This window comes from Condylura cristata, unplaced genomic scaffold (genome assembly GCF_000260355.1).
Source record: "Condylura cristata isolate star-nosed mole 26May11 unplaced genomic scaffold, ConCri1.0 scaffold00036, whole genome shotgun sequence".
Lineage (NCBI taxonomy): Eukaryota > Metazoa > Chordata > Mammalia > Eulipotyphla > Talpidae > Condylura > Condylura cristata.
This window is the reverse complement of record NW_004567137.1, coordinates 2,881,481-2,901,200: the sequence shown is the minus strand read 5'-3', so window position 1 is coordinate 2,901,200 and position 19,720 is coordinate 2,881,481. Positions and strand designations below refer to the sequence as shown.

The 19,720-nt window shown below is 42.4% G+C and overlaps 1 protein-coding gene across 2 annotated transcripts in view; it reads left to right on the top strand.

The window, feature by feature from the left end:
• The first annotated feature begins 1,272 nt into the window (after positions 1–1,272).
• Positions 1,273–19,720, top strand: part of STK38L (serine/threonine kinase 38 like) — a 69,181-nt gene continuing 50,733 nt past the window's right edge. The window contains exon 1 of one of the 2 annotated variants that reach the window (XM_012732893.1): positions 1,273–1,345. The gene's annotated coding sequence lies outside the window, so the exon portion shown is untranslated. The remainder of the gene's footprint in view (positions 1,346–19,720) is intronic. The other variant, XM_004693190.2, reaches the window with a different exon arrangement.

The window sequence follows — 19,720 nt, the reverse complement described above, 5'->3', positions numbered from 1 at the left end:
TGTGGATCTCCTCCGGGGCAGGGCAGGCGGGGGATCGAGCTCACGCTGAATTGGCTTAAGCTTCTTTAGTGCAGTGCTTTAACCCGCTGCGCCACCAGGGAGGGCCTCAGTTAGATTTTTAAGAGTAAGTTTATTACAAAGAGACAGGAAAGAGAAGACACTTGCACAGACACCAGCTGGCAGGGCAGGAAGAGCTGCCCCTTTGTGGGAGTAGCACTTGGTTTTATCCTCTTCTTTAGGTAGGGGTCCACCCCTGCTAACAGTTGTTGATTTGAATATCTATGTAGAACTTTAAATATCTATGTATAACTCTGAATAACTATGTAGAACTCTGAATAACTATGTAGAACTAGAGGTCCCGGAGATTTTTCTAATGCGTTTCCTTTCACCTTTTGGGTCTGGGCTTTCGGTACAACACCCCCTGCCCCCAGTCTGTTACCTGCTGGGGCATCCTGCAGATATCTGGACATCCCTGCGGCACCTGGACACCTGGCATCGCTTTGGTGGATTTGGCGGCATCCGGGCTTAGGCGCCCAAGGATCTTGATTTTATGGCTGTGTCAGTCTCTGCATTTGCCTCTTCTACCCATCCCTTTGTCTTGTGATGCCTCTCCTGCATTCTTTCCTCCAATAGTTTGCTCTATTTTCCCAAAGCCATCCCTTTCCCAATATAACCCAAGCAAGATTTACAGTATGTTGCCACGTTTTTCCTTTTGAGTCCCTCTCAAGTCGAGAGACTTGGTTGGGAAGGAAGCTGGGTGGTTTGTAAACCCCCAGCTACTGACCAGCCACTTGCTCACTTAGTCCATACTGGCTGATTCCGTATCCCAAAATGCAAAACGTGTGGATTTATGGTGATGATCTCTAAGTCCCTTTCCGTTTCCAATATTCTAATCGCATAGTGAAAAATTGCAAACAACTCTGACGACATTCAGGATAAGTGACTAATGTATGCAACACACTGGGGCACGCTGGAGTGAGGCCCGAAGCCGCTGTGAACAGAGAAAAGAGAAGTGGAGTGAGGATGATGAGGGAGGGAAGGGGTCATGTTACCATCTCTTTAGCCCGTCAGGAGGGGCAGGAGGGGCAGGAGGGCCGTTGTTGACGACAAAAGGCGACTTCCGGCTCGGTGCGTGTGACGTCACGATCGAGGAGCACCGATTCGGCCGCCGCGATGTCGAGAACGGAAGGCTCGCGAGAGTGGAGGGCGGCCGCCCCGAGATCTCGGCGCGGCGGCGAGCAACACCTCCTGGGGGCGGGGCGAGGGCGGAGCGGCCGCCGGAGCGGACGGCGCGGGGCCGGTGCGATCCGTGTTGCTAAACCGGCCGCAGGCGCCACGGAGACAGGTGAGTGCTCGGGGTGGCCGCGCGGGGCCCGGACTCGTCGCGCCGCTCCGGGGCCGGAGCCAGTCGTCTGTGTCTTTAGGCGTCCAGGCAAAGCCGGGCTGATTCCGGGCAGGCAGTGTCTCCGGTGCAGCCGGGAGACGGCCTTGGCCCTGTGCTTCCTTGGGTGGTGCTGGCCGGGGTCCGGAGAGGTGGCTCGGAGCCCGGGGCGGTGTCCTGGAGCCGCGCGCGCCTTTCAATCCCGGGCCGCTGCGGCCGCCGCTCCCTGCACACTAACAGCTGCGGCGGGTCCTGCGCGTCGCCCGGGGCCCGTCCCGTGCCCTCCAGCCTTGCGGGTCCGCCGTGTCGGGGCACGGCTCCGCCGACGCGGGCACTGCGCGCACCGAGCCCAAAAACTGATGCGTCAGGTCTCCCGGCGTGCTCGGAGCGCTCACCGGGCTCCCGGGCCGCGGAGCGTTCCCAGCCGGGGTCCGGACAGGCGACTGTCCGGGGGTCCTCCCCCACCTCCTGCTTGCTCTCCAACGTCCTTATCCCTCTTCCCTGCTGTGCCAGGCCACTCGGGGACTTGTTGGTACGGCATTAAGGAAGTGGGGAGCCCACGGAAGGGAAGACGTCTCACCTTTCGGAAAGTTGCCAGGTTGAGAAGCCAGAGAACAAACTTTGTTTTCCAAATCGCTGGTCTCCCATTTGGTTGGTTGGCTTTTGGGGGGCAAGTTGGGAGGAGAGGTGCATAAAGGAATAGGGGTGGGGGCGTGGGAGGTGGCCCTGGGGCGCTGGAAGTTGTGGCAGGTCCCGGAGTGCAAGGCTGGCTGGCTGTGGTTCCTCAGTTGAGGACACGCAGCCCCAGCGCTCCTGTTTCACGTTAACTTGTGTGATAAGCCACGATGGAAGCCAGTTCAGAGAGGCCAAGTGTTAGCCGTTTTGCTTGAGAAATTCTGAGGAAGTAACTTGAAGTGTTTTAATGGATTGTAAGATGGGTTGGAAGGGGGGAAAGGGGACGGGGGTGAGGGTGGGAGGCGGACGGGGGAGGGGGCGGGGAAGGGTATCCTGGAGCCAGTGCTAGTGTTTTGGAGGGTAACAGTGGGGTGGGGACTTAATTAAATTCCTCTGGCCTCCCTACTTTAAGGAGGGGCTAATTGTTTAAGACCGCTTTTATGTACCCCCTGCAGGTTTCTCAAAGTTCTTTGCCTCAGTCACGTATGGATTTATACATAAGATAACTGGAAACTTCTTTCTACTTTGTCTGCTTCAGGGTAGTATATAACAATTAAATTTATTATGCTCTGGGCAGTAGCACAGAGGTATGGTGTGTGAATTAGCCACTCTTGTGACTATTTAAAGGAAAGAACTTAATCTAAAATAGGATGTTAAGTTGTGATAACATTTGTTCATTTCATAGCTTCAGCAAATACCACGTCTCAACAGACGTACAATGGCTAAATTTTTTTCGATCGATCATTTGATTAGAAGGTGTTTAGAAGGGGGAACAAATTGAATGTAGTTTTTGAACCCCTTTAAACAATTCTGACTAGGAAATGCAAAATTACACTTAAAAAACTCACATTAAATAGGTGCGATTCTTCTGCAGCCTTTTTTGGTTTTGTTTTTTGTTTTTAAGTAGATCAGAGAATAGAGAATATTTGTGCAAGTAATTGGGTATCTTCTGTGGTTTATATGCCGAAAAATTAATTTCAAAAGATGAGGGAAGAATTTTACTTTGTAGAAAATGGTAGCAAAGCGATTGACTCAATCATTTGTTTTCAGAAAAGTTCAGTTCTCCCAAAGTAAGGGCCACATCATTGAGTTACTAATTTAGATAACATTTTTAGAAAGTGATCTCCCAGTGATCAGGATAAGTTTGAGGCTTTGTGGGGGAAGAGGGAGAAAAAAAGGAGAAAAGAGAAGGCAGAAATCAAAGCTAGGAAGGTTTACATTTCATTGTAATGTTAAAGTGATTTTATTTTGCATAAATAGTGTAGAATAAAACAAGCTAGCATATTGTCATCCAGAGTCCCCAGGATTACATTAAAATCAGCAGATGGGCAACTTATGGTTAGGTTAGACTTGACATATGCAAAAGTTATGCTACTTTATTTGTATATTAAAAGCATCATGGTCTTTTTGAATGAGATAACAAAAGTAAGGTTTTTAATGCATAAGAAAATTTCAAAAGTAAATCATATTTGCAAAGATGCCCTTCATCAGTAATTAAAAACTATTAAGTGACTCCTGTCCTGTTCTCTTGTCCCAATGTTTTGTTTAAGTCTTAGAATATTTAGCACGGTATGACCAGTATTTAAGCACACTGATTTCATAAAACTCCTGTCTGCAGAGGTGTTATTGTTTACATTCTTGAGAGAGAGAAATGAAGGGCTGCAGTAAACAATAGTTGCTACTCTGGGTGTTCATATGAACTGTTGCCTTCAAGGAGACATAATCTGATGGGAAGGAAATGTATTCAATAACTATAATATACAATGCATTTCATGACCAAGGAAGGACTACATTCTACTAGACCAATTAAGGGAGGCTTTGAGGAGGAAGAATGTTTTGTTTAGTTGATTCAGATGATTTAGTCAGAGGAGAATCCTAATAAATAAACCCTGGATATAATGCTACTTCTAAATGCTTCCATGGACAAATTTAATTCTTGGTTTAATTCTTCCACCAATCGCATGGAGTGGGTATTACCCCTTTTGCAGACAGAGTAACCAAGGTACCAAGAGCAGAGTGTGAAAAAAAATGACATGGCCAGGATCCTAACTTAGGCTTTCTGGCTTACACCTGTGTCCTTGTGCCTAACAACTGCCCACACTTTTCTTCCCTTTATTGACGGTATTTTTAGGTTTGTGGCTTTACAGAATTGATTTGGGAAAATACATTTTTCAAACACCTAAATCTAGGGATTAATTTTCTAGGAAATTAATGTAAATAAGGTATTTTTGGAATGCTACTTAATCCATTTCTGAAAGTTGCTCTTTGTGCCAATTATATGTAACCACTGAGTGCAACTATTGATAAATTTTACTTATTACCTAGGAGCAAACCCATAAGGATTTAGAAGTGAGAAGTTACAGTTCTATTAACTCCACTGCCTAGTGGAATGAATCATTGTATATTTTGTCTTGTAATTGTTTTAGACCACTGGCACTGGGTAGATTTTGGAGTACATTGTGCCACTGGACTTTGATAAATGATGGAATGTCTCAACGCTTTTAGTTTCTAATTTCTACAAACAGTTGTATTTTATAGTGCTTGAATCAGGGTTTGGATAAAGTGTTTATATAAGTAAAAGTGAGGAAAAACTCTGATACTTTGTGTTAGGGCAATGTTGAATGCTCTTTGCACATGTGAAATCCCACCATAGAAATTCCCTGTGACCAAGATAGGCCTACTCAATCAATTAGCCTTTGTTCAGTCAGTGATCTGACTGATTTTATCTATGAAGTTTCAGGAGTAGTTCCTATTTGTTATTGGTTATATTAAGTGTTGGAATCATAATAAACAATTGAAGTCAAAGGTTAGGAACAAGGCTTCTCTGGCCAGTAGTAGGACGCTGCTGTCCACCGAGATCCTGACCCTTTGGTCCCTTTGTCAGTCCCCTGGTTGAACACTCAGAATAGAGCCCCAGAGGCACAGTCTCCATGACTGAATAAAAAAAAAAAGGATTCTCTCCTGATAAAGGGGGATAGGTTCTAGAAAACCTCACAATAGGATAACCTGTGGTAATGAGTTTAAAATGTAATGGGAAAAGTCACAGAATTTATCCAGGATTTAAAGGCCCTTTTGTTTTAATTATTACAATAAGAGAAAATGACCAAAAGATGTTTTAAGGCTTTTTTTAAAAACATGGCTTAAATTAGTGGTGATGGCATACTAGTTCCATTTACCATCCTCTGATTAACAGGATGTTTAGACTCTTCAATCTCTAAATTCATGGAGATGCTTATAAGTTAGCTATGTTTTATTACATACAAGTTTCATGTTTTCTCCAAGGTTTGATTTTGAAAGGTTATTCTTAGTAAGAAAGGAGGTTTCCTCAAAGGGAATACCAGACCAAAGGAGTTTTCCTCAAAGGGAAAATCTTACCTCTGGCTGACAGAAATTTGGTCAGGTAGGTATTCCAATAGTAGAGCATTTTTGCCTCCATTGAGTAGCCCAGGAGACCAGCAGCATTTCTCTTAGATGGACTCTGTACAGGCCTTAGGAATGACCTCCCCAGTGGTGACATGTGACACTGGGCCTCATCCTTTGTGTGGCTAGTGTATAAATTCAAAAAGACCTTGTCTTGGCTCATGATGGCTGCCCTGGTAGTATAGTTAGCTTGACACTCTTCAGCAAGTGTCTTGCCTGGCCCTGAGTGAGCACAGACCACTGGCTTTAGAAGGAATGTGGGTACTCTGGCCCTATATACAGAGGCTCCCTGCTCTCCATGGACTCCACAGGTGTCCATGCCAGTCTCCTGTCCAGTCTGCACAGCTGCATCCCTTGTGTTCTCTATACCTGATTCAGGAGAAAAATGATACCTGGAAAACTTTGATGGCTTTTGCAGTTTCTGAGTATGATGGAGTTAAAAATGTTTAATACCTCAAAAATTACCACAAATGCAACTTCTCCAGAATAAAGAACAGGATGACAGAAACCTAAACGACTCTGCATGTTGTTAATACCGCCTATTTTTGGAAAGCAGAGTTGCTGTGCCTTTGCCACGGAGCCTTACTTTCTGTCTATCAAAATTTAGAAAATTGGAAGTTTGGATACAGGCTTCTATACACATCAGCAAGCACTTTTCCTCCCATCCTTTTCTCCCTCCTTACAGTCATTGCTCTTCTGCTTTTATAAATTGAGAGATTGTGACTATGGTTCTTCTTCTGCTTTTATAAATTGAGAGATTGTGACTATGGTTCTCTAGATTTCTCTGCAATCCTGGAGACAAGGTAACTTTTCACATTAGATACAAATTTGTGTGATCTGTGTTTCTTCTCCCAACAGGAATTTGTAGAGATCTATTTCACTGTATGGCATCTGCCTCTCTTACCTGTGTGCTACTTCTTTTTTCCTCCTATCACCATTAGACCTGTCAGGATTCAGGTCTAGTAGTAATTTTATTCACAGTAATAACTGCCTGCTTATCACTTTCTGCGTTCCTGTGTCATGTGAAGCACTTATGCAAGTATCATCTCAGTTCATCCCCACAGTGGCCCTTGGTGTAACTCTCCTAACCAGTGAAGAAGCTGCAGCCTAGCGAGGTAAAGGGGTCAGTGGAGGAGTCAGATGTGGCTCCAAAACCCCAGGTTGCTTTCTTTTGTGCAGTTTTATTTTACGCTCAAACTATTTCCTTGGCTGTTAGATTTACCTCTTTCTGTAATCCCACCTGCGTTTTCTTTCTCTCTTCGTCTCCTTCCCAGTTTTAGATTTACTTACAGTTTTGCATGTCACCCATGGCAACACACACAAAACTAATTCAGCTATCTTCATGTTTCTTTTTTTTTTTTTTTAAGGATTTATTTATTCATACAGAACTGGGGTACAGGCCAGAGATGCGGAGGGTGAGAGGATTCACCAGGGACAGAGTGGGGAACAGAACAGGCAGAGCGAGGAAGTACACTGCTGAGGGGAGCAGCTGGCCGGTCAGGAGAGGTCTGCCTTGCCATGTGGATCTCCTCCGGGGCAGGCGGGATCGAACTCATGAGGAAGTGGCTTAAGCTTCTTAGTGCAGTGCTTTAACCCGCAGCACCACCAGGGAGGGTCCTATCTTCATATTTTTATGGAGAGGACTTGCTGTTGGAGAGAGCACTTGGAGAGTAACACCTTGTATTTGTTTTGTGTTTCACAGGCTAGAAAGCTTTTTTGCACATTTTCTTACTCATTCCCTTTAGCAGTCACAGGTATAGGCAATGCGGATACACATCCATAATGCTCTCACATCCACTGGCCAGCCCAGAAGAGAGGAACTCAGGTTAAGTAACTTTCTAGGTTTTCAAAAGCAGAGGCAGAGCCTGGGTTTAAACTCCAGAATTAAGAGGAAAGCTGTCATGGGCAATTTGCTCAGGCCTTATGAAATTAGTTGATGAGACATAGTTCTTACCCTCAGCAATTTTAGTGCTGAAGAAAATGATAGGTCAAATGTTTTGGCTACTTAGAAGCAGGCTACCTAGAAGCAGGTAGATATCATTGTAGCATAGTGTTTTCTTAAAAGGTGTTACTATAGTTTTGAACCTTGAAGTTTTTCATCTTGAAATCTTAAAAATCCTCCATATGGGGCCCCTCCCGGTGCCACAGCAGGTTAAAGCACAGCACTAAGAAGCTAAAGCCACTTCAGCATGAGTTCGATCCTCGCGCGCCCCAGAGGTGATCCACGTGGCGCTGCAGACCTCTCCTGACCCGCTTGCTGTGTACTTCGTTAGTCGGCCTGTTCTGCTCCCCACTCTGTCTCTGGCCAAGCCTTTCACCGCCCCTGCAACTCTGACTTGTACCCCAGTTCTGTATGAATAAATAAATAAATCTTTTTTTAAAAAAAATCCTCCATTTGTATGATGTAGGTTGCTGTCCACTTCACCCTGCATACAACTGCTTGCCTTTTAACTCAAATAATTACAGTGAAGGAATGGGATGGAGGGTGCGTACATATAATTTCAAAAGTGAAATTTAAGAAATTGGGGATCTTATCAAAGGCTTGATGAAGCATCTTATGGTACCCTTCTTGCAGGGAATGGACAAGCTATAATAAGATTGCTTTTCTGAAAAGTTGCATTTCTTGAGAGCTCAAAAAGCTTATTGAATGATCTTGTGTCAGTATCTTATTTTATTAACTTTGTTGTCTGTTACACTGTGGACATTTTTGTCCAAGGACTTGTTCTGTTCATGGAACCCTGGTAATTTTCCTGTGTTTGTCAGCACAAGCTGTCTGCCTGTAACCCAGCACTGGGAGTTGCCTTTTGTTGTGTTTTTACATACAGGTCTGTTGGATGTAGATACATCTTTCAAATGTGGTTTAGGATTTTCTCCATACCCACTGTGATCTAGCCAGCCAGAATCTATTCTTCCTAATTTTATCACTAGCAGGAACTTCTTCCTAGTTTTATCACTAGAGGGGAAACTTCTAAGCCCTGAATTGCATGGATTTGAAGCTTAACATTGTCAAGTCTTAAGGGAAACCACAGAGTCACAGTGTTTTCATGAAGTTAATCATCACAATCCAATAACACATCACCTATGTGCAGGGCACCATGTTAGATGCTATGGCAAAATGGAGATGAGTACAGTGTCTTCTTGCCCTTCCATCTAGAAAGGTTCAATCCAGTGAGAGACGTAATATTGGAGTAATTCAAACAGAAAGTAAATGAGTAGGAGGGCACTGTGGGAAAGTGCTGTTTCTGGCTGAGTAGACTAGGAAGGCTTTCTATAGAATTCGAAATATGAAATTGACTAAACAAGAGTGAAGGATATGCCAGGGAGAGGCACTGACATGTGCTGGACCTGTCTCGAGGACACTCCGTGAACTATATGTTGGTTACTTACTTTACTATATGTTAGTTATCTACCTGTTGGATAGGAGCCCATGAGCACAGATGTTTTTCAACTTTCACCCTCTACATCAACTCAACCGTGGTGGTATTGTGTGTAGAATGGATTCAGGAGGAAGAACCAACCAGAAAAAGGACCACTACTGAAGAGACTGATAGAAGCAATTTAGAGGCTAAATGGTGAATCTAAACTGGGTAGGTTGGGAGAGCAGAGACTTGGGTGGATGGATATTACTTCTTCATGGTAAGAACTAAGGAGTTTTTCAACTGTGAATTATCTGTGGGGTGGGTATGTATATAGGAGATGCAGTGATGGGAGGGACCGGGGGTCTCTCTGGAAGCAGGCTTGTGACCACAGACTCAGGTACTGAAATAGCTTCTGTGAGGAGGAGCGTTCTGGGGCACATATAAAGAAAAAGAACACCTATTTTGGAGAATCAAAGATGCCTCCTAAAGAGGTGGTAGTGTTTGAGCTTGAACTTGAAGAAGGGCAAGTGGGAGTTTTTCAGGCCACCAAACTGCAATAGGATTTTCTAGTACAGAGTCCTAAGAGACTCTTTAGAAAGACACATAACCTGGAGCACTTTGCATCAGACACGTGTTACAAAGTAACACTTTATTTGCTGTGTTTTAAAATGTTTTATCTAACTTAGGAGCTGAGCTTTTGTAGGGAAGTGTTTTTGTGGCCTCTGATGGCTTAGTGGAAGCCCCTCGGCTGCACTTCCCACTTGCACTGTAGGATGGTCGTGACCCATTGTCCTTGCCTCCATCCTGTGAAACTAAACAGAAAAGTAATAGGCCATTTACCGGAGATATCCAGAAAGAGAAATCTTCTGAAATCTTTTTCTTTGGTGGGTGCTGCGGGCTGTGTAGTGGTTGTGTGGAGACCTGGGGGCAGGAGCTTGAGGAAAGCCTGTGATCAGTACCTTTGCCATAAAGTTTTACAGAACCCTAACAATTTCCCACAACTGTCATACCTGCTGTGGAAGTGCTTTTTTTTGGTTCAACCTTGATTTTTGTTCCCCCCAGCTTCTCTTCTGGAGCCCTTATATTTGAATAACTTGTCATGACTCTAAACTTTGGATGGAGACTCCATTGTCTCTGGTCTGCCTCCCTTTCACCTTTGTTATGCAGACACCTGTTTCCATAAACCAAGGCTCTGAATTCTGTGTGTCCAGTCGCTAGGGGACTGCTAGAATGAAAAAGCCACATTGCCTTCATTCTAGAATTTTCCTGTCCAATGCATTGAACCAATAAGACAGAATATAGCTCAATTGGTTTCAAAGAACAACCAGAAGTAAAATGTAGGCTCCATTTACAATATTGGTTGTATTTCTAGGCTGGGAGTTGGCAGCTGTGTCAGCTTTAGTGTCATTAGTGGTGACAATAAAAGTTTATGAGCTCTAGCAGGAGGAAAGTGAAAGCAGAGGACAGAGAAGAATGCAGAGTGCTGGATGTCTGAGCTGGGGCAGGAAAGAGGGGTGTATAGTTCAAAAAGCTCAACACCTGTGCCAGGTGCACCTGGGGGCCAGTGTGAGCAAGATGACGCTTACCTGCTGGAGTCCTGTCTCTGAAGACCTGGGCTTTGTGGCAAAAATGACAGTTTGTTTAGTCAGATGTTTCTGGGCTTAATAAAAAAGAATTGTATAAATATACTGATGTGTTTGTTTTTAGAATGGAGCAGAAAGGGGAACAAAAGCCAACACATTTTAAATATTAGTGACAATTACAGGCATTTCTGTGAAGTATAGTAAAAACCTTTTAAGACTTAGACTTTTAGATTGTTTGCTCCTGCCAGACACAGTGGTTGAAAGGGACTGGAAGCAGACGTGTGTGGGTGAGACTGGGTTTCATACTCTGCCTAGCAGGAGAGGTCAGGCTGGAGATTAGGTCTAGAGGTTGAGCAGCAGTAGGGTCTAGGACTTGAGTCTATATTCACCTTCGAAGGTAAACTGAGTGCTCATCCCTTTTCAGAGAATGCCATTATCAAGCAAGAAACTTTTAACTCTATAAACATCTTTTTCATCAGAGCTAAAGAATAAAAGTAGGTGTGCATTTAGTTTTTCTATAACAGCGATAAAAGTTATTTCTCAGCTTGTAAGACATAGAGGATTGGATTCAAGTCTTTGACCAATTTTCAGGGTTGAAAGATGCTGTCGAGGTCTTCCAGTCACAATCTCTGCTGAGAATTCCTTGAACCCCTGACAAGAGGGTATTTGGTCTTGGCCAGAATGTTAGTTCCTTCCTTAAAGACAAGGGCCATGAGACTACCAGGTAACTAGCTTGCCTTGACTTGGGTATTGGTGTTGTGCAGCCTCTGACCCTGGTCTGCTCTTTTCCCTTAAGTTGCTCTCGCATCTTCACTGACTGCTCTGTGGGGATCACTTCCAAATCTGCCTGCTGTCTTAGGCCTCTCTTCTGAGCTTGAGATTACATTGTTTGTCTCCTGGGTGTCCCCACCTGGGAGTGTTCCACAGGTAGGAAACACTCAGATTCAACTTGTCCAGAGTGGACCTGCCTGCTGCCTTCCTCACATGCTCCTTACCTCTTCTAGTACATGACATTGTACTCTGTTTGGCTGCTTGAGTCATAATCCTGGAAATCATCCTTGATGCTTCCTTACTTCTTACTATATCTGGTCATTTCGTAAGTGCCTCTACTGCCTCTTTAATTCTCTATCTTTGCTTTTTCTCCAGTGGCAGAATCTTCAATCACTTCGCTCCAAATCCTGAAGTGGCCATCTCCTTGCTACCGGTCTTGCCTTCTCCCAGGGTCTTCTGTGTGGCTGCCAAAAGGGTTTTCCTAAAACACAGACTTGGTTCTGCAGTTCTGCTGTTTAATTTAATGGTTCCCCACAGCTCCTCCAGACCAGTCTCACCACCTTCTGATGCCCTCTCCCACACTCTCTCAGATAATTTCCTGTGCTGTCTGTCATTCCATGTCAGCATCTCCCCCTTCAAGGTTGCTTTCTTGGAGTTCTCACCTCCTGCCAGGATTGGGTGCCTCTCCTTTCCCACAGCATCTTGTTCATATTTTCTTGATGTTGTTTTATATCCTGAAATGCAAGCACAGCTGACAGTTTGAGTATTTACTGTGTGCTGGGCATGGTACAGAGTTCTTTGGCAAATTCTTCCTTTTGTACCTTTCAAAGTCCTCATCTCAGAATTAAAACAAATTTCATATCCCTGCAAGAGTGATGTTTAAACATGACTACCTCACATCTGCTCCATTTCAGGCTAGGCATGTGTGTTTAATTTGTGCAGCTCTCAAGGATTTCAGACATTTTGCCTTCTGCACCTGACCCCCTGCATGTGTTATATTTTACTAGTTTTCTCTTTAGAAATGTGTGGTTGATTTGTAGAGAGAGTTGTCATAAAGAGTGGCAGGATTTCATAGGTGGATATTTTGTGGATAGGGATCATCATATTTAAAGTATTGACCTTTTTTTTCCAGGTCTGTAAGTGTGAAGTGTGTGTGTATGTATTATGGGAATTGGCTTACATTTAGCAAGTGATCTAGAGACTGACATTAAAATGACTCTGTCTGACATTTAATGACTCTGCGTAACTGTGTTATACAAATAATGGAAATGGAACCATGTGTCATGTGTTTGGCATACTGTCATCCTAGTAAGAATCAACTTGGGAAGCCAGTCTTCTGACCAGGAGGGTGATCTTGGTAGGGAGTGTCATGGTGAGGAAAAGCCACAGCAGCCTGACCGAGCCTCTGTTTGGGGTCCACCAGCTCACACTACTCTTGAGCTGCTCAACCCAAAGTCTCCTCAAACAGTGCTGGGGGACACAGGCAAAATCTTGCCATTCAATTCCTGCACTTCCCCTCCCTCCAGGTTAATGTGACTCCCACACCCAAGATTAATGTAAATAACACCTGTGCCCCCACCCAGATTAATGTACACCTGTACATACACACGCACCCCATTAATGTAACATTCTTCTGTTTACAATCTTTCTTGAGCCTGAAGAAAACACTGACAAGGTTTCAGCTTTATTAACTCACCTGCTAACCCAATTTCCTAGAAGCTACACCCTACTCACTTTTTGTTGGAGTTGTGTGTTCCCAAATCTTTTCAGTCACACGTTTTCTTGGGAGTTCTTAATGTTGAAAGCTAATTTGTACCACTTTGTTACAGTTATCCCCCTGAGGGTGACTTAATTTTCAAGTTTATGAGAGCAGTTTATTCTGACCCTTTGCACTGACTACAGGGTAGCTAAGTACTGGAAACTTCTCAGGTGAGCTAACCAGTCAGTGTGGAGCATGGTGTTCCCTGCCTTGTTGCTGACCTCTGTTTGTTTACCTAGCCAAGGACTAAGCTGTACTGAAGTTGGTGGGGTAGCCTTACACACTTCTAACTTTGTATCTGTTTGAGTCAACACAAATCTTTTGCAGTTCTTTATATATGTGACAGGTTATCACAAGTTTATATTTTAGCATAGGAATTCTTAAATCCAAGTAGATTTTTTTACCTTTTCTCCACTCAATTTAATTTGCTAATCTTCATCATTAAAAATTCTTTTGGGTTTCTAACTCTGCTGTCTCATTCTAGATTGTTCTCTTCAGGTCTGGTCATCCTCACGTTTAAGCTAGTATGTCAAAAGCTTTCACCAGGTCATTGGGCCTGGCCCCAGGGAGTCTTACAGCGCTTGCTTATGAGCATTTGAGATTTGTTGCTTAATTGGTAATGAACATCTGTTTTCAACCCATTTTTCTTCACCTTTTCCCCCCTTTTCCCCAAAAATTGGAAAGTAGAGTTTGTTAAATGCCTTTCAAAGGGCCATGGAGATATCTGTCTTGTGGGTTTGCCTACAAAAGATATTAAGTTATTTGGCAAGATTTGTCCTCTTGGGTCTGTGCTGATTTTTTAGTGATCAACCCACTTTGTCTAGTCAAGAATCTCAGCCTAATTATCTGTTCTAAACTTTTCCTAGAGCTGGTTGAGGAAGCATAGCGGTTACTGTTTTGTAACATCCATGTACTTTTGTAATGTTCTTTCCTCATTGTGAAAGATTGGGTTGTTCGTATCCTGTCCTTCAGCAGGCTCCTTGGTGTGCATCGTTCATCATTCTTCACAGCGTCCTCACAGCTTTCAGCATGACCTGGTAAGCTGGCCAGGTAAGGCTTGCTCTGCTTTGGGGATTGGGGATTGGGGAGGACAGCGCTGGTGTGGCCTCCCCTAGCTTGCCCCCACGCCCCACTTCTTGTTTAGCTAGCCTCCTACTAGACTTGAGACAAGAGGTACTGTTCAAGCCCTAGATGTGCACTGGACATTTCTTTGTGATACAGAGGTGGCACCTGCCTCTCCAGGATGTTGTAAAATGAAATATATCAGCCCTAGGTGGTACTCCAGGGTAAGGCTTTTAAAAAGCATCGTAGGATCAGAGACTTTTGTTTTCCCTCTTGTCATATATGTTTTATCATTAATTTTAATCTGCTTACCCAGGCCTTTTCTTAATCTTCTTTTCCAGACACAAATTCCAAAGACCCTTTTGTAGCCCTTAATGGCTTTCTGAACTTTGGCTCCCCGTGTGCTTTTTACTTCCTGGTATCATCCTGTTTCTTTTGTTGGTATCCGAGTTACACATACCTCTTGTCTTTTATCTGTATCTTTACAAAAATTTAAGCTCATTGGTGAGCTCTGTGTGCATCCAGTCTTCTGAATCTTCCCTTCTCCATCATTAATACCTTTGCAGTTTATGACCAGAATTCCACCTTTCAGTCCCAGACTATTCCCATTTTGACACTTTCACATATCTATAATAAATGAGTAGGAGCCGAGGTTCCTGTCCCAGTTGATTTTCAGACTCTCTCTCTCTCTCTCTCTCTCTCTCTCTCTCTCTCTCTCTCTCACACACACACACACATCTAGTGATGTAGCTTTAAGCATCACTTACAACTCAGTTCGAATATGCCATCGATAAAGACCAGTGCAGTAGAAAGAGAACATTATTTCCTTGTTATTCTGTTAAATTCATTTTCAGTTTATAATTTATTCCAGCAGACTTTCATATGGACACATTGTCTCCAGGACTATAGTCATGTTTTCTACTTTCTTTGTGTTTTCCTCACAACTCCTAGTAAAATGTTGGTAATTCCCATAGAATTTTAGTCTGACAGAGCCTGATTAGTCTGAATTCTTGTGTATAACTGAGGAATAATATGAAGTGTTTCCAGTCTCTACGTGCTGCTATCCATTCTGACTTCTTTTACCTTCAGACTCTTGCTTGCCAGTCCCCCTCACTCACTCTGCTCCCCACAGCTGATCTCCTTGTTGTTTCATAAAGACTCTAGCCTCCGGGCTCTTATACTTCACGGTCCCCTGTGTGGTACCCTCTTGTTTTAAGTTTTGGAAAAACTTTCTTCTCATTCAAACTCCACTCAGTGGAACCCTTCCAGTTGATCTTATTTACTGCCTCTATCTGCCCCTGTACTCTTCTCCCTTCTCCCATTGTGTGGACACTCAGTAATGGAAGGTGTCTGTATCATCTGTCTCTTTAGTGTCAAGCTCAGGTCTACATAGTGTATATGTCTAGTAAAATTTATTAGTCAAAGATTGTTAATCTGTTCTTGAGCAGTTCTGAAAACACATGATTTGTCTTTCCTTTTAGAATCTCAGGTAGGATTTACTTTTCTCTTTCTCTGAACTTATAGTTTGTATTTTCTAGTTATATGGCATATTCTCACTACCAACATGTCACAACTTCAGAGCTCCATAGTTAATTGCTCTCAGGTGTCCCAATATTTCCATTTAATCAGCTCATTTCTTCCTAGTAGTCACATTCATATCTGGAATATTTCTTCTTTTATTTGAGAGATCATTTAGCAAGGCAGTTGTAAGCTGCCTTGATTTTTAGCTGTTAAAGACTAGAAAGCAAATACCCCAAAAGTCAAAGTTCCATCACAACTCATTTTATTTCAGTGTCAGTTTTATCTCTAGATGATTCCCAAATCAGTAGTTCTTTAGGCTTTCACTTTCCCCATTACTCCATCTAGTTCTGAGTCCTATCCCATGAAGTCCCAGTGATGTTTAAACCATTAATTTATTTTTCACATTATTTATTTACATAATGTCATGTTTCTTTCTTTGTTTTATATCTATATTCTGACATGATTTTGCAGGGACCTGAGATCAATATTGTTGCAAACATCCCCCTCCATTTCTTTTCCTGCAACAAAGCATTTGCTAGACTATTCTTATTCTTGTCCTATTTTCAGAGTGTATTAAGTTTCTTTCATAGTTACAGTAATATCTGAACTTTCCCTGAGCCTTCCTCCATTTTACACTTAAAGTCTATTTGATCAATGAATTAAAACTACATAGTAATTAGAAGCAAGGATATAGTATTTTCACTGTCACCTGGAACAAATGTAATTATGGGTTCTCCTAACTGAATTTCATTATCTGTAGAATGGGGGTATAGCCATTAATCCTCTCTTCAGAAATCCATGATATGAAGGTGGTGATGATAGTTTTATGGCAGGTTTACAGTTTGCCAGAAACTTTCTTAAGAGCTGCATATGTGAACATAGGGCATACTTGGAGCATGAATATGTGCAGTGTGTTCAGGACACATAAAAACGCTCAGTAAATGTAGCTCCTATCAGCAGCAGTTGGTTTCTGTGTGAAAATACTTATTTTTTTAAATTAAGTCTTTTTTTTAAAGATTTATTTATTTATGCATACAGTAAGTATGGGGTACAGGTCAGAGGTACAGGGGCAGTAAGAGGATTCGCCAGAGGTAGAACGGGGAGCAGAATAGGCTGATTGACGAAGTACACTGCTGAGGAGGGCAGTGGGTGAGACAGGAGAGGTCTGCCACACCATGTGGATCACCTCCGGGGCAGGATCGAACTCACACTGAAGAAGCTGTGGCCATCTTCTTAGTGCTGTGCTTTAATTTGCTGCGCCACCAGTGAGGGCCCTAAAAATACTTATTTCTTAGTTTCAGTAAGATATGCTTCCTCATCAGCCAAGAGTCTGTTATAGTACCTGTGTGTTAAGGTATGACCCAGATATCCAGGTACCTCTTATACAACTCTTAAACAATATAAGAAGTTCATATTAGTCTCCCCTTCAAAATAGTTATATTTGGAACATGGGGCACCAGACAATAACATCCCATTTGAGAATCTAGCCTTTTATACATTGAAAACAAATACAGATCATGTCTTTAAAGTCCAACTTTTAAAAATTGAAATGTGAAAACTAGCTTACTTATTTTTTGTGAATTCCATATACATTTTAATTAATTCAGTACAAAATGAGTAAGTTAAAACAATACCATAGAAATTTTGCTCAATTAACCACTCAGTAAGTTTTGCACAGAAGGAAACTCATAAAACAGTTTCTGAAGTACTTAATTTTAGAATAATATAGGTATGTGTACTTCAAGTAGATTCACACTAAAGCAGGATTTGTTGTTTTTGATCAATGATGCTGTATCCATCTTGCCCTCTTTAGAAAAGTTAGATAGTAGAGCACAGAGTATGCAGAGAGCCCTTTCAAGGCTTTCAAGAACTTCCTAAGCGTGAGCACTACCACTAAGTCTATGAAAATACTTTTTCTCAGTTGGCATTTTCCATCTCTTAAGTAGTGGACACCTCCTAAGTTATATTGAAACTCCTGCGATTTAGTGATTTATGCAGTACCTTCTTACTCTGCTTAGGTCTTTTGTTTAATTCTCTTTTGACACTCATTCCAGTCAGAGTTCCTGTTCTCATGGAAATTGGAAGGTGCTTGAGAGTTTTCTTGGGATATACTAGAGAACACCGAACATCACTCCCTAGAACTCTCTGTTGTCCCTGGTGTGGGCCATAGAGACCCTGCCACCCCTATAGCATTATTCACAAAGGGCCTCCATAATATGTTTAAAGAGTCTCATTATATCCCTTGAGTGGTGCTTGACCTTCCTAAATCCTTCACACATTTTAAAGAAAGACTGGAGCTGAAGTGGGTCATTCCTGCCAGGCCAGCCATAGATGCTGGGTACTTTCTGTGTTCTGTGCATCATGCTAAATACTGTGGGGGCCAGAAGAAAATATGGTGGTGACCGCAGCAGTGTGAACTGGGAAGATGACTAACAGATGTGACAGTGATCCTCCTACACAGGAGTAAGGAGTTAAATGTGGCATTGTAAGATTCCTAAGACATGCAAGACAAGCTCTGAAAATTGAAACATAAATGAGGTTGGGAAAATGAGGAAATGCTTTGTAGGAGAGGTAAAATTCATTAGGTTCTATAAATACAAGTAGAGGGGAAAGGAAGACCATTTTTTTGAGTTTAGATATTCCAGTGCTTGGTGGTCAGGATGATTACAGCATGTCTGTAGATTGATGAGGAAGAATACTGGCGAATAATGGAAAATAAAGTTAAGTAGTTATGGGGAAGCAAAATTATGGGGTTTAATAAAAGCCAAACATAGCGGTTTAAATTGAAGTGGTCAAAAGAGAAGGCCCTAAATGTTTTTGAGCCAAGGAACATCATCCCAGTTGTATCAAAGGAACAGTGATTTATATGTGGGGAGAAAGGTGCTGGAGAAGGCTTCTGAATACTAGAGCATTGATGTTACTGTTGCTGGGACCTTGCTGCAAGTTGAGGCAGAAGCATCAATGGGAAAGAGGGGAGATTTTGATAGCCCATTAGTGAACTTGAACCTAGGAAGGAGAGAAGAGGAACTGAAGCTACTTTTTAAAGCTTTGGGTTTGGGAGGGAAGTTAGTACTATGGACAGAAACAGGCTGCTAGAATATTGGCTGTGGGGATATTGGGAAGCCTTTCTTTGTGGTCATAATTCAGTCTGAATTACATGTTAGATGTTGTGGTGGACGTGTTCAAGAGACAGCTAGGAAAGTGGAGTGTGGCTAGGCAAATGGGGTACCCTTGGATGTTATTATTGCCTTGTTATTGTGTAGCTTACAAGCAGGACAGGTTAAGGGGTCCAGGAGTGGTATTCATGATTGAAATGACCTCAAAAGCACTATTTCCCCCTGTTTATAGAAGGGCATATATTATTCCAGAAAATTCAAAAAGATAAAAAGGTTATTGTTCACAGTTCTCTGGTAATTCCTTCTGTCTCCCTGTGTGCAAGGGTTGGGCTTGTACAGTGAGTATGTTGGTGGGGTACACAGTGTGTTAGTAGGGTGGACACATGCACATGTACCTTGATTATATGCTGGATGTACTGTTACCACTGCTAGTGTCATTTGATATTTCATTACAGTAATTCTCCCATGTCATGAATTAAACTACATTTTTCTTTGATTTGGATCTGTGCTTATTCTAGCCATAACTGTATTGTTGAATATAGAGATGGGTTGCTTCCATTTTTTTTTTTTTTTTTGCTGTTGTTCATATCTTAATAAACTTCTGGAAATAATGTATTTTTAAGTTTTTATTAAGATATTAGCTCTGTGAGAATAGAGACCTCTGTATTCCTAGCACCTAGAAGAGCACATGGATATCATAGTTATTTTATTTATTTATTTATTTATTTTATTTATTTATTTTATTTATAAAACAATTACTGGTTAGATGAACAATTTGTTCTGCTCCTCACTCTGTCTCTGGTGAATCCTCTCACCACCTCTGGCCTGTACCCCAGTTCTGTATGCATAAATAAAATAAATCTTTTTTAAAAATTATTGGTTAGAATGAAAAAGACTGAAAGACCATTCAATATCCACTTCCTCTTAGTTTCTTAATTCTGACTCTATGCTTGCCCCAAAACCTGATGATTTGTCTATTCATATGCTTTTGACTATAATGGAGGTATTGCCTGTGTGTCTCTTAACAGAGAAATCTGTTTTGAGACAGATTGTGCTGTAGGTTTCACTGAGCC